Source organism: Mesoplodon densirostris, chromosome 18 (genome assembly GCF_025265405.1).
Source record: "Mesoplodon densirostris isolate mMesDen1 chromosome 18, mMesDen1 primary haplotype, whole genome shotgun sequence".
Lineage (NCBI taxonomy): Eukaryota > Metazoa > Chordata > Mammalia > Artiodactyla > Ziphiidae > Mesoplodon > Mesoplodon densirostris.
This window is the reverse complement of record NC_082678.1, coordinates 65,217,744-65,230,242: the sequence shown is the minus strand read 5'-3', so window position 1 is coordinate 65,230,242 and position 12,499 is coordinate 65,217,744. Positions and strand designations below refer to the sequence as shown.

The 12,499-nt window shown below is 47.2% G+C and overlaps 1 long non-coding RNA gene across 5 annotated transcripts in view; it reads left to right on the top strand.

Annotated features, from left to right (window-relative positions):
- LOC132479036 (uncharacterized) overlaps positions 1-10,836 on the top strand; it is a 64,425-nt gene extending 53,589 nt beyond the window's left edge. Inside the window, exons 4-6 of one of the 5 annotated variants that reach the window (XR_009530443.1) lie at positions 1,245-1,321; positions 1,734-1,976; positions 10,598-10,836. This is a non-coding gene — a long non-coding RNA (uncharacterized LOC132479036). Of the gene's footprint in view, positions 1-1,244; positions 1,322-1,733; positions 1,977-2,693; positions 3,144-10,597 lie in introns of those variants that run through there. The other 4 variants (XR_009530446.1, XR_009530442.1, XR_009530444.1 and 1 more) reach the window with 4 other exon arrangements.
- The last annotated feature ends 1,663 nt before the right edge of the window (positions 10,837-12,499 follow it).

Genomic DNA, 12,499 nt, shown 5'->3' with positions numbered 1-12,499 from the left:
GTGTCTTGTCTCACAAAGCCACGGTCAGGCAGAATATTTTACTTTAGTTCAGTTGTTCAGGTTGCCAAAAAGCCTTAGACAACAGGTCTTCCTGAACAATTCCCAAAAATGGGTGTCCGATCATTTCTGTAATTTCCAGGGCCTGGGGTAGGAGATAAGGTAAACTTGGATTAACCACCTGGTAGGTTCTTAACATCTGGAGAAAGGGTTTTACTTTCATCAGATACCGTTATAGAGATAAATACTATTAAATTTCAAATAGCATTTTGATACCCGATAAACTTTCTGGAGAGTTACCTGTTAAGCCAGCGGAGGAGAGAGTTTTGAGTCCTCATGGGTGAACAGAGTCATTGGATAGAGCAGTGGCTCTTGAGTGAGGGTGATTTTGCCCTTACCCTTCCTCCAGGACGTTTGACAATGGCTGGAGACAATTTTCATTGTCACATCCAGGGTGTGGGGGTGGTGGTGCTGCAGGCATCTAGTGGGTAGAGGTCAGGATGCTACTACATATCGTACAAGGCATAGGACAGCTCTCCCCACCACCCCAAAAGAAAAAAAGCTCTCCCCATCTGGCCCAAAATGTCAATAGTGTGCTATGGAGAAACCTTGGCTAGAGGCTGAGGACTGAAGAGAGGCTGAGGTTGTCACATGTACTCTCACCTCAGGTAGTCAGTCACATTTGCCAGACCCTTGTGTGGCCCTGCCACTTTCCTAGAATCTGTAGCAGGCACACTGATGCCATTGCTTGTCCTGGCCTTGGGATGAGAAAAACTTGGGGGCTCCTCAAAGTCATAAACACAGGAAGGAGTGATTTAGGAGGGTGACGTGGGAGAGCTTTAGGAAGAACAAAATTGTCCTCATGTGTTTGAGAAATGTGCCAGATGGAAAAGAGATGAGGTGTGCCATGGGGTGTACCATTGCAGAAGGCAGACTGGGACTGATGCGTGACAGGGAGTCACATTCTGAATTTGATATAGACTTCTGTAGCAACTAGAAGTGCCTAGATCTGTCTAGACAGTGCTGGGTTTTCTGTCACTGCAAAGTTCATGTATAGGCTGATGACCACTGATTGGTGATATGATAGAGGGGAGTTGATATAAAGGATGCTCTAAGATATTGTGATTGTACACTACTTTTACGATTCTTTTCCAGAACTCGGAGCTCCTCGTTCGTTAGCTAGAAGTGCTCGTTGGATGTCTGCTGTGACATGTTTCATCCATTTACATGTGCCACTCATTTTTCAGGTACAAAACAAAGAATCGCTTTGCACAAAGCCAGAAGGGATACACTGAAAGAATGATCAGAAAAGAATAATACATAGGTATGTATTTGCATTGACTTTCTCCACATATTTGAGACAGGGTAGCTCTTTAGTGGCTGTTTTCTCGTGCTCGAGCCCTTACAACGTGAATCTCCTCAGAATGTCATAGAGATTGGAGCCTATCTAAGACTGTGTGTCTCTGCCCGTGGCCCCTAGTTCCTTCTTGTCATTGCTTTAGATACTGTGTAAGGCCCTTCTCTTTTCCTCCGATCACAGCAGACATTGAGTAACCTCTAGTTCTGACTGAGATGCATATTTCACATTATAGTACTTTGAAATGAGAAAGGTTTACCTATTGTGGAAACAAATGTAGGCTCCTGGGAATGTTAGTGTCACTTGGTAATGTTTTTCCAAGGGCTGCCATGGTAACTGACTTTGCCTGGTTACTCCCTACGTTTTCCATTCGACGCAGCAGGCCCACCGCTAGGCCTCTCACCTGAGAAGTCCAGAATCGGGAAGACACAGGCTGTATCAGTTGCACTGCAGCCTTATTCACAATAGCCAAGATGGTGAAGCAACCAAAATGTCCATCAACAGGTGAATGGATAAAGAAGAAGAGGTCCATGTACACAATGGAATATTCACCATGGAGAACAATGAATTACTGCTCTTTGAGGCACCACAGATGAGCCTAGAGATAATCATGGAACATGAGGTAAGTTGGAAATCAAAAGACCTATATCCTATGATATTACTTATAGGTGTTATCTAATAACTGACCCCCAGGAAAATATTTCCACAGAGAAAGACACTCACAGATGTAGGAAAAAACTATACTTATCTAAAAGGAAAGGTGGGAGGAATGGATAAATGAAGATCAGTGTTATGTATACCAATACATATTATATACATGTGTCACAAAGACCGACCATATAGCAAGGGAGGTCTACGGAACACTGTGTAATATTCTGCATGGGAAGAGGATCTGTATATGAATAGACATATATAATGTACAAAAGATCCAGATTGTGTACAGCTAGGACAAACAATATTCTAATAATTACCCCGATTACAAAAATTAAGACAACCAACAAGAAGTAATGAGACATAAACGTATGGGGGTTTCTCCTGGCACATTCCATTCTAATTTACAACCTAGGAACACGACTTCCAGAAAGGCTCTCCTGCCCTACTACCCAGGATTGGGGAATGGAGAAATGCTGCCTCCTTGTGACACACAACAGCAGCTTTAAACCCACTGCTAATGGTCACTAACTATTCACCAAGCATGCAGTTCTGTAATGGCACATGTCCACCAAAAAATTCCTGGGGTCGAAAACCGAATAAGAAATTCAAAAGAGGGCAACCTTCCAAGAAGACAATTTCAAGAGGTATATTGTATGCACACTTTGTTCTCCTTTTTTTTAAACAGAAACAAAAACGGCTTGGAAAAATGATGAATTTTAGGTATTTGTAAAGACACGCAAACCCAAATTACAAAAACCTATCAGCTCACAGCAGTCAGAATGGCCATTAGCAAAAATGCTGCAAGCAATAAATGCTGAAGCGATTGTGGAGAAGTGCGTACCCTCCGTTCTAAGGGGGACGTGGTAAGAGCCACTAATGAAAACACAATGGAGGTGCTTTGAAAAGGGAAACATTGTGCTACCAGGCAATCAATCATACCCACTGCTGGACCTGTCACCTGAGAAAATGAGAATCAAAACCTCACAGACTGGCAATTCTGCACTCCAGCAATACTTACCATAGCCAACACTTGGAAGCAACGAAAATGTCCATCAACAGAGGAGTGCACCAAGAAGCAGTGGTCCATGTACACAATGGAATATTACTCCAATAAAAAGTATAAATTAAATTTAAAAACAAACATAAGTAAGGAGATGTAAGAATTTAGGGGTTTATCCGGGCACATTCCTCTCTAATTTATAACCGAGGAACACCACTGGCAGGAAGGTCTGTTTCCCTAGTACCAGCCTGGGGAACGTAGAAAGGCTGCCACCCTCTGGCCGTTACCTGCAAAAGCAGCTTTAAAGCCTGTGCTAATGGTCACTTCATGTGAACAAGTACTGCATGGCTGTAAATGAGACCTGCCCACAAAATGCCTTGAAGGAGGTAATGGCCAATAAATTTCAAAATGTGACACATACTTTAAGAAAACACTTTGAAGAGCTAAGCTGTAATCACAGTTTGAAAAATAAAATGGACATGCCTTAAAGCTTAATTTCAACGGATTATGAGACACACGCAAATTCAGCTACAAAGAGGTTTCAGCTAGTACACCTCAGAATAACCATCAGCAAGAAACCTATAAACAATAAATGCTGAAGTGTTTGTGGAGAAATGCATAACCTCAACTTTCAGTTGGACGTACCCTTGAAAGATCCACTAATGAGAACAGAATGGAGATGCCTTTAAAAGGTACACATTGAGCTACAATATCATTCAGCAGGCCCATTCCTGGACCTATAACCAAAGAAGACAGAATTGGAAAGGCACAGGAAGGCAAATGTGCACTGCACAGTATTACAATAGCCAAGATATGGAAGTAACCAAAAAGTCCATCAACAGATGAGTGGACAAAGAAGAACTGGTACAAGTACAGACAAAATATTAGCCAAGGAAAAAAAGGACACATTGCCCTGTGCAGCACCGTAGATGATTCTAGATGTAATCACACAACCTGGAGTAAGTCAGAAAGAGAAAGACACATATCGTATGATATCACTTATAGGTGTTACCTAAAAATGGATACCAGTGAAGATATTCCCACAGAGAAGGGCTATCAGAGATTCATTAAACAAATTTATGGTTCACCAATGGAAAGGTGTGAGGATTGGATACATTAGGATATTGGGGTTAACAGACGTATACAAACACAGGTGAAATATATAATCACCAAAGACCTACGGAATACCAAGAGAAGACTATTCAACATTCTGTCATAACGTACATGGGATAAGGATCCCAGGAAGAATAGACATATGTTTATGTGTAAAAGAACCACATCTTGCACACCTAGAACAAGCCAAACCCTGTAATCAAACTTGCTGTGATAAAAAATAAAGATTAAATAAAAACAACGAACAAGAAGTAGTGAGACATAAACTTAAGGGGCTTTCTCCTGGCACATTCCATTCTAAATTCCAATCTAGAACACGACTTCCATTGAGGCTCTGTTGCCCTAGTAACCAGATTTGGTAAGGGAGAACTGCTGCCACCTTGTGGCCGTTTCACACAACAGCAGCTTTAATCCCAGCGCTAATGGTCAGTTGATATTCAAAATAATTTCAGGCCTGTAAATGACACCTGCCCTGAAAACAAATCCTGGGGTCGTATATCGAACAAAAAATTCAAAAGACGTCCATATTTCAAACCGACAGTTTCAAGAGGCATAATTTATGCACATTTGGCTTCTGTTTCTTTTCCTTTCTTTTTTTGTTAAAAAAATGGGAACGGAAAAGGGCTGAACATCAGGAATTAATAAAGCCATGCAAGTCCAGTGTACGAAAACGTTCACCTCACAGCCGTCAGAATGATTATCAGCAAAAAAAGTCTAAAAGAATAAATGCTGAAGGGGTTTTAGAGAACTGTGTACCCTTTAGCTGCTGGTGGGATGAAACCTGGTAACAGCCAGTAGTGAGACCAGATTGGAGGTGCGTTTAGGGGTAAAAATGGAGCTACCATGTGATCTTGTAGGCCCACTCATGGGGTTATCACCTGATTAGACCAGAATCAAAAAGACACAGGCTGGCAATCCTGCACTGCAGCAACATGTACCATCCCAAGACCTGGAAGAAACCAAAATATCCATCAACAGAAAAATGCATCAAGAAGAAGTCGTCCATGTACACAATGGAATATTAGCCATGAAAAAGCAGGGAACAGTGCCGTTGGCACCACCATATAAGGATCTACAGATAATCATCCAACATGAAGTAAGAAAGAAACCGAAAGACAGACATCCTATGACATCACTTATAGGTGTTACCTAAAAATTGATATCCATGAAATAATTTCCAAGAGAAGGACACGCATAGATTCAGAAAACCAAATTATGTTTAACCAAATGGAAAGGTGTAAGGAATGTATGAATTAGGATATGGGGGTTAACAGACATGTACTAATACATATGAAATATATAATCACACAATTCCTATGGAATACGAAGAGAGGTCTACTCAACACTCTATAATAACATACACGGGAAAGGATCCAAAGAGGAATAGACAGATACATTGATAGGATGAACCGGAGACTGTACACCTCGGAGAATCTACATTTTTATCAAATTTGCTCTGATAATTAATAAAAATTAAATTTAAAAAGCAAACAACAATTTAGGATATATATGCTTTTGGGGCTTTGAGCTGGCACATTCCACTCTAATTTGCTGCTTACTAACACAATATCCAGGAAAGCTCTGTTGCCCAAAAACCCAGAGTTGGAAATGTAGAAATGCTGCCGCCTTGTGGCCGTTTCCCACAAGAGTGGCTTTAAACCCACCGCTAATGGTCACTTAACATTCAGGACTCAGGGCTGTAAAGGACACCTGCCCTAAACAACTGTGCGGAGGTAGGGAATGGCCAAAAAAATTCAAAACTGCAAATTTTTCAAGAAAATAATATGAAGAGGTTAATTTGGCTCACTCTCTTTTAAAAAAAGGAAAGTGGATAAAAGCCCAACCTCAGTAATTATTAGACTCATGCAAATCTAATCTACAAAAAGGTTTCAACTCACACCAGTCAACTGGCCATCAGCAAAAAGACTACAAACAATAAATATTGAAGGGGTTTTAGAGAACACTGAACCCTCTAGCTTCTGGTGAGATGTAAAGTGGTAACAGCCAATAATGAGAACAGAAGGGAGCTGCAATTAAAATAAAAATTGAGGTACCATTCAATCCAGCAGTCACACCACTGGGCCTCTCACCTGAGACCTGAATCGAGAAGACCCGGGCTGCAAAATCTGCACTGCAGCCTTATTCACAATAGCCAAGACAGTGAAGCAACCAAAATGTCCATCAACAGATGAACAGATAAAGAAGAAGTGGTCTATTTATACAATAGAATATTAGCCATGGAAAAAATGAAACACTGCTATTTGAGGCACCATAGATGAGCTTGGAGATAATCACAGAACATGAGGTAAGTCAGAAAGCAAAAACCTATATCCTATGATATCACTTATAGGTGTTAACTAATAACTAACACAAATGAACATATTTCCACAGAGAAAGACACTCACAGACTTAGAAGTATGCTTATCTAAAAGGATAGGTGGGGTGAATGGAAAAATTAAGATTAGAGTTACCAAACGTGTACAAATACCTATTAAATACATATAGCAAAAGACCGACCATATAGCAAGTGAGGTCTATGGAACTGTGGAGACGTCCCAATCACCTGACTGCCCTCCGACCTGCCGTGAATTGGAGACTGAGACCAGGCACGCCTCTCTCCTTCTCCATTCACTCAGGGACAGACTGGGGGTCATGGGAACCTCAGAATCGAAACCAGATTCTAAGACACCCCTGGGGTGTCTCCTAGCCAATTTTACAGCCCTCAGTTTCTCCCAAGTTCTCCGTTGCCGACAGCTTATTTTCTATTCCACTGTGGCCAGGCCACAATATCCTCTAGACAATCAATCCAAATGGCCTCCTGAAGGGACTTTCAATTTTAACATTCTCCGTGATCTAGATAATTACTGCCGCAGGATGGGCAAATGATCCGAGGTCCCCTATGTTCAGGCCTTCTGGTATTTACGCTCCCGCCCCTCCCTCTACATCGATTGTTCCACTTCCCAGATCTTTCTTGCCAAACAGACATCTCCTACATCCAAGCCCCTAAGTTCCTTTGATGATGACTCCTCTCCACTAGGCGACCCACCCAAATCTCTCGCCTCTCCCCCTTCCAGAGCTCCTCTCCAGCCTCCACCCAACCCTGAAGCGGTCCCTCCTCATCCCGCAGCCGCTCCGGCCCATCCAACCGCTCCCCCGCCTCCCTCAACGGTTTCTCCTCCCTCGCCCCTTGCTTCGCCAATTAGTGCACATACTCGCTCTCACGACTCCCAAGATCCAAATCTCCTCTGTCCTCTTGAGGGAGGGAGAAGGAGCGGACGGATTAGTTAGAGTTCATGTTCCCTTTTCCCTCCAAGTTCTCTCTCAAATAGAAACGCGATTAGGCTCCTTTTCAGCCGACTCTTCCCACTACATCAAATAATTTCGCTACCTCTCTCAAGCTTATGATCTAACCTGGTATGATATCTCTGTGATCCTATCTTCTACTCTGACCCCTGATGAGAGGGAAAGAGAATTCAAACTGCTGCCCGAAACCATGCAGATCAGGTTCACCTTACCGACAACTCCATGCCTGTCGGAGTGACTGCTGTACCTGGTACCAATCCAGGCTGGACTTAGGATGGCCAGGATGGCCGTCATAAACACGACCTCATGATCCAGTGCCTCCTGGCTGGCATGCAGGCTGCTGCTCATAAGGTAGTCAATTTTGAAAAACTAAAGAGATAATCCAAGAACCTAACGAAAATCCAGCTATCTTTCTCAATCGCCTTACAGCGGCCTTAACTTTCTACACCCACCTGGATCCCGACACCCCGGCAGGGGCAGCGGTCCTAGCCACCCATTTTATCGCCCAATCAGCCCCGGACATCCAAAAGAAGTTAAAACGGGCAGAAGATGGCCCTCAAACCCCTATTCGAGATCTGGTAAAGATGGCCTTTAAAGTCTACAATGGCCGTGAGGATTTGGCAGGATCCAGCTGACGGGCTCGGATGCACCAGGAGGTGGCCCTCCAAACCCAACCTCTTGTAGCCGCCCTAAGGCCGTCCATCTCCCATGTATCACAGCATCCATGGGGTCCGCAAAAGGCAACCCCGCCGGGGGCCTGCTTCAAATGCAGAAAAGAAGGCCACTGGGCTCGCCAATGTCCCAATCCCCGACCTCCTTCTAAGCCCCGTCCCAGCTGCGGGTTAACGGGCCACTGGAAGAGTGACTGCCTTACGACTGGCCCTCCCTCAGCATCTCCATGTGGGGGGCAGGCCGACCCAATGGCATTACCACTCGAACTGCTGGGATTGGCTGACGACTGACGGCACCCGGACTCGAAGACCCCCATCACACTCGCCGAGCCCAGGGTAACGCTACAGGTAGCGGATAAGTCCATTTCATTTCTGGTGGACACGGGGGCTACTTATACGGTCCTGCCTACTTATTCTGGGCCAGTTACTCCTTCCCAGATCTCGATCATGGGTATTGATGGCAAACCATCCTTCCCACTCCAGACCGGTCCACTCCCATGTCATATCGAAGGACTCCCTTTTACTCATTCCTTCTTAGTGATACCATCCTGCCCAGTTCCCTTGCTAGGCCGAGATGTCCTTTTCCACTTAGGGGCCTCCCTCCAGCTGGTTAGACTTGACCCTAAGGTCCCCTCCTCCCAACTCCTGCTTCCTCTTCTCGGCCTGTCTCTAGAACCCTCCCCCTCCTATCCCCCTCTTCCAATCACACCAACCCCATCAATCCCCAAGTCTGGGATGCTTCTAAGCCCATAATAGCAACACACCATTCCCCCGTCCTCATCCGCCTAAAGAACCCCTCCAAATTTCCATCAAGGCCCCAATTTCCCATCTCTGAGACTCACCTTAGAGGCCTACAACCTATTATCACCAGACTCCTAAGCCAGGGACTCCTTATCCCCACTGACTCTCCCTGAAACACCCCCATCCTGCCTGTCCACAAGGCCTCTGAGGATTATCGCCTGGTCCAGGACCTCCGACTAATCAATGAGGCCATAATTCCTCTGCACCCAGTAGTACCAAACCCATACACCTTGCTCTCCCATATCCCCCCATCCACAACCCAGTTTACGGTTCTGGATCTCAAAGATGCCTTTTTCACTATCCCCCTACATCCCGACTCCTATTTCCTCTTCGCCTTTACCTGGACGGATCTGCATACTCATACTTCCAGTCAGCTCACCTGGACGGTTCTTCCCCGGGACTTCTGCGACAGTCCTCACCTCTTTGGTCAGGCGCTGGCACAGGACCTCACTTCCTGCTCCGGTACCCCCAGCACACTCCTTCAATATGTAGATGACCTCCTCCTTTGTAGCCCATCTCTCAGCCTCTCAAGACAACATACTGCAGATCTCCTCAATTACCTTGGCTCTTGCGGTTATCGGGTCTCCCCAGCCAAGGCTCAGTTATCTGTATCTTCTGTAACCTACCTGGGGCTCCATCTTACCCCTACCACAAAAGATCTAACAGCCGATCGCACCCAGATTATCCGTGAACTCCAGCCTCTGGAAACAGCGGAACAAATTCCCTCCTTTTTGGGCCTTATAGGATTTTTCCAACACTGGATCCCTAACTTTGCTCTCCTCGCTAAACCCTTATATCTAGACGCTAAGGAAACTTCTCAAGGACTCCTCACCTCTCCTTCCGCCGTTCAACAGGCCTTTCTTACCCTCCGTAACACTCTGATATCTTCTCCCCTTTCTCTGCCCAACCCAAACCGACCTTTTCACCTTTTTGTGGATGAAAGGGCCGGAATAGCCACTGGACTCCTTGCCCAGCCTGTAGAGCCTTCCTACCGCCCCGTGGCTTACCTCTCCAAACAGCTAGACCCAACCATTCAGGGATGGCAACCATGCCTTCGGGCCCTAGCAGCAGCAGCCGAACTGACCAAACAAACACTACAGATACTCAACCACACAGGAATAGGCAACATTTCCGACTGCTTTCTATGTGCCTCGCTTGGCCGGCCACCCTTGGCTGCTGTCCCACTCGACCAGCCCTTCAATTCTACTTCCTACACATCCCAAAACCCACCTTTTTCCCCGTTAAAAGTCCCCATATTCCTTGATTCAAAAAAAATCTCACTATCTGTTACGGCAGCCGCCCAAATCTACCTGATACTGGGTTTCTTTGCAACACATCCCTCACGGTAAACACATCAATTGAAGCACCACCAGGCATGTTTTTGTGATGCAATGGTTCCCTCACAAAAGAGATCAATTCTTCCTCCCCCTTCCCATGTATCCCCGTTACTCTCGTCCCACAACTCACACTGTATAGCCAAGACGAATTTTCCTCGCTAATCACGCCACCCTTTACCCGACAGAAAAGAGCTATCTTTCTTCCTCTGGTCGCAGGCATCTCTCTCGCCTCCTCCCTGGTCGCTGCAGGCCTCGGGGGGGCGGGGGGGGAGCTCTAACACATAGTGTTTCAACATCCCGCGACTTAGAACATAAACTCCAGCTAGCCATTGAAGGCTCCGCCGCCTCCATCTCCTCTCTCCAGTGCCAAATCACCTCCATAGCCCGAGTCGCTCTCCAGAATCGACGAGCCCTGGATCTCCTGACGGCCGACAAAGGAGGTACCTGCCTCTTCCTACAGGAGGAATGCTGCTGTAAACGCCCTCCATCGCTTAAGAGAAGAACTCCAACGCAAACACCAACAGTCCGCCTCCCCAATTCCCGATTGGGGGCGATCCACCCTCTATACCTGGCTAACACCAATCTGAGGCCCCTTAATTCTCATCTGTATCTTGCTCATGTTTGCCCCGTTTTCTTAGGTTCCTTCACCGGCGCATGGAGGAAGTCTCTCGGGTGGCCACAAACCAAATGTTCCTTGGTCCTTACACCTTGCTTCCTACAGAAACCCCCACTGGTCTCCCCTAAGCCTCGGACCTCTGGTCGCCCGACTCCCCTTTCGACGCCCCCATCCAGCATGAAGTAGCCAGAGGTCGGAACGCCGCCCCATTACACCAAAGATGTCGGGATGTAAGGCCAACTGGCCCAAGGCAGGGGAACGCAATCAGATTCACAGGTTGCATCAGACCGAAACTCTCTGGACCACCCCGTTCCAGAAACTGACCTGGAGACATTCCGGACCACCCCGTTCCAGGAACTGACCTGGGGGCTTTCCACCCGGCCCAGCCTTCCCGCCTTTCGAGGGACGGGACTAGCGCTCCCAAGACTGATGTAACCGGCACCAGATAGTGCCACGACACCCCAAGAGACCACCAGATAAGGAATACCCTGCGCCCTCCCAGATTCACCACACCCCTTTCCCTTCTTCCCCTATAAAATCTTGCCCAGCCCTCGCCCGGGGGCGACTTCTCTGGCCCCTTTCTCTCGGACCAGTGAACCTCGCCCGGCAGCGCCCCCTAATAAAGCTCACTTGAAGCTTTCCTCTGTTTCGCGATGCCATTTGTTAAGATCCGACCTCACACTTACACATCAAGGATGGCTCTGAGCTGAATTTCTGCAAAACAAGACTATCCCGTGCAAAGAACAACCCAGTAGAGCTTTGTATCCCATCAGCTACAGGAAGAGAATGGCTGCAGGCTACTGAAAGCCAGCAGCATTTACAACTTAACTCCCATGGCCTCTGCAGTGCTACATCTGAGTTTTCTGTTTCTGCCCCTGTACCAAACAGCTCTGGTGTAATTCCTCATTCCTTCCTCCACCCACCCCCACCAACCCCTCTCCCCTTACCTGCAGTCCGCAGCCCTCCGCTCCACGCTCAGATGCCGCTGGGGTGCCAGGGACCCACGGGACGGGTCGTTCCCAGCCGCCGGGTGCTAGCTCCCTAGACTCCCTCCGCTCCGTGCTCTGATGCTGCTGGGGTGCCTGGGACCCACGGGATGGGTCATTCCCAGCCGCCGAGCGCTGGCTTCCTAGACCCCCACCAGCTCGTGTGGCGCTAACAGCTAGGAGCCCCAAGGACGCCCTGCACCAGATGTGCTCTGGCCAGGACGCCCACTTCCAGAACACGCTCCTCTGGGAGAGGCGCGCAGACCACCGCTGCGCTCAGGTGACCCGCAGCCAATGCCGAGCAAGACCCGCACGGGCGGCGCCACGTTCATGCGGTGCAGCATGATCTTGGCGCTCCAGGCACGGGCGCTGGGGGTCGGGCGTCTCCTCTCCTGAGAGGCCGCTAATGATGCCCCGAGGTGCGGGCCCCTGCAGCGTGGAGACCGCTCCAGGCTGGACTCACCGACACCAACGCCGCCAGGAGGAGCGCTTGGCGGGACTCGGCAAACAACCCAATGTTTTAAATGGAAAAAGGACTTGAAAAGACCCTTCTCCAGATAAGACATATAAATGGTCAGCAAGCACATGAAGAGATGTTAATTATCATCAGTCGTGATGAAATGCAAGTTAACACCACAATGCCGACCCTTCCACACACTAGAAG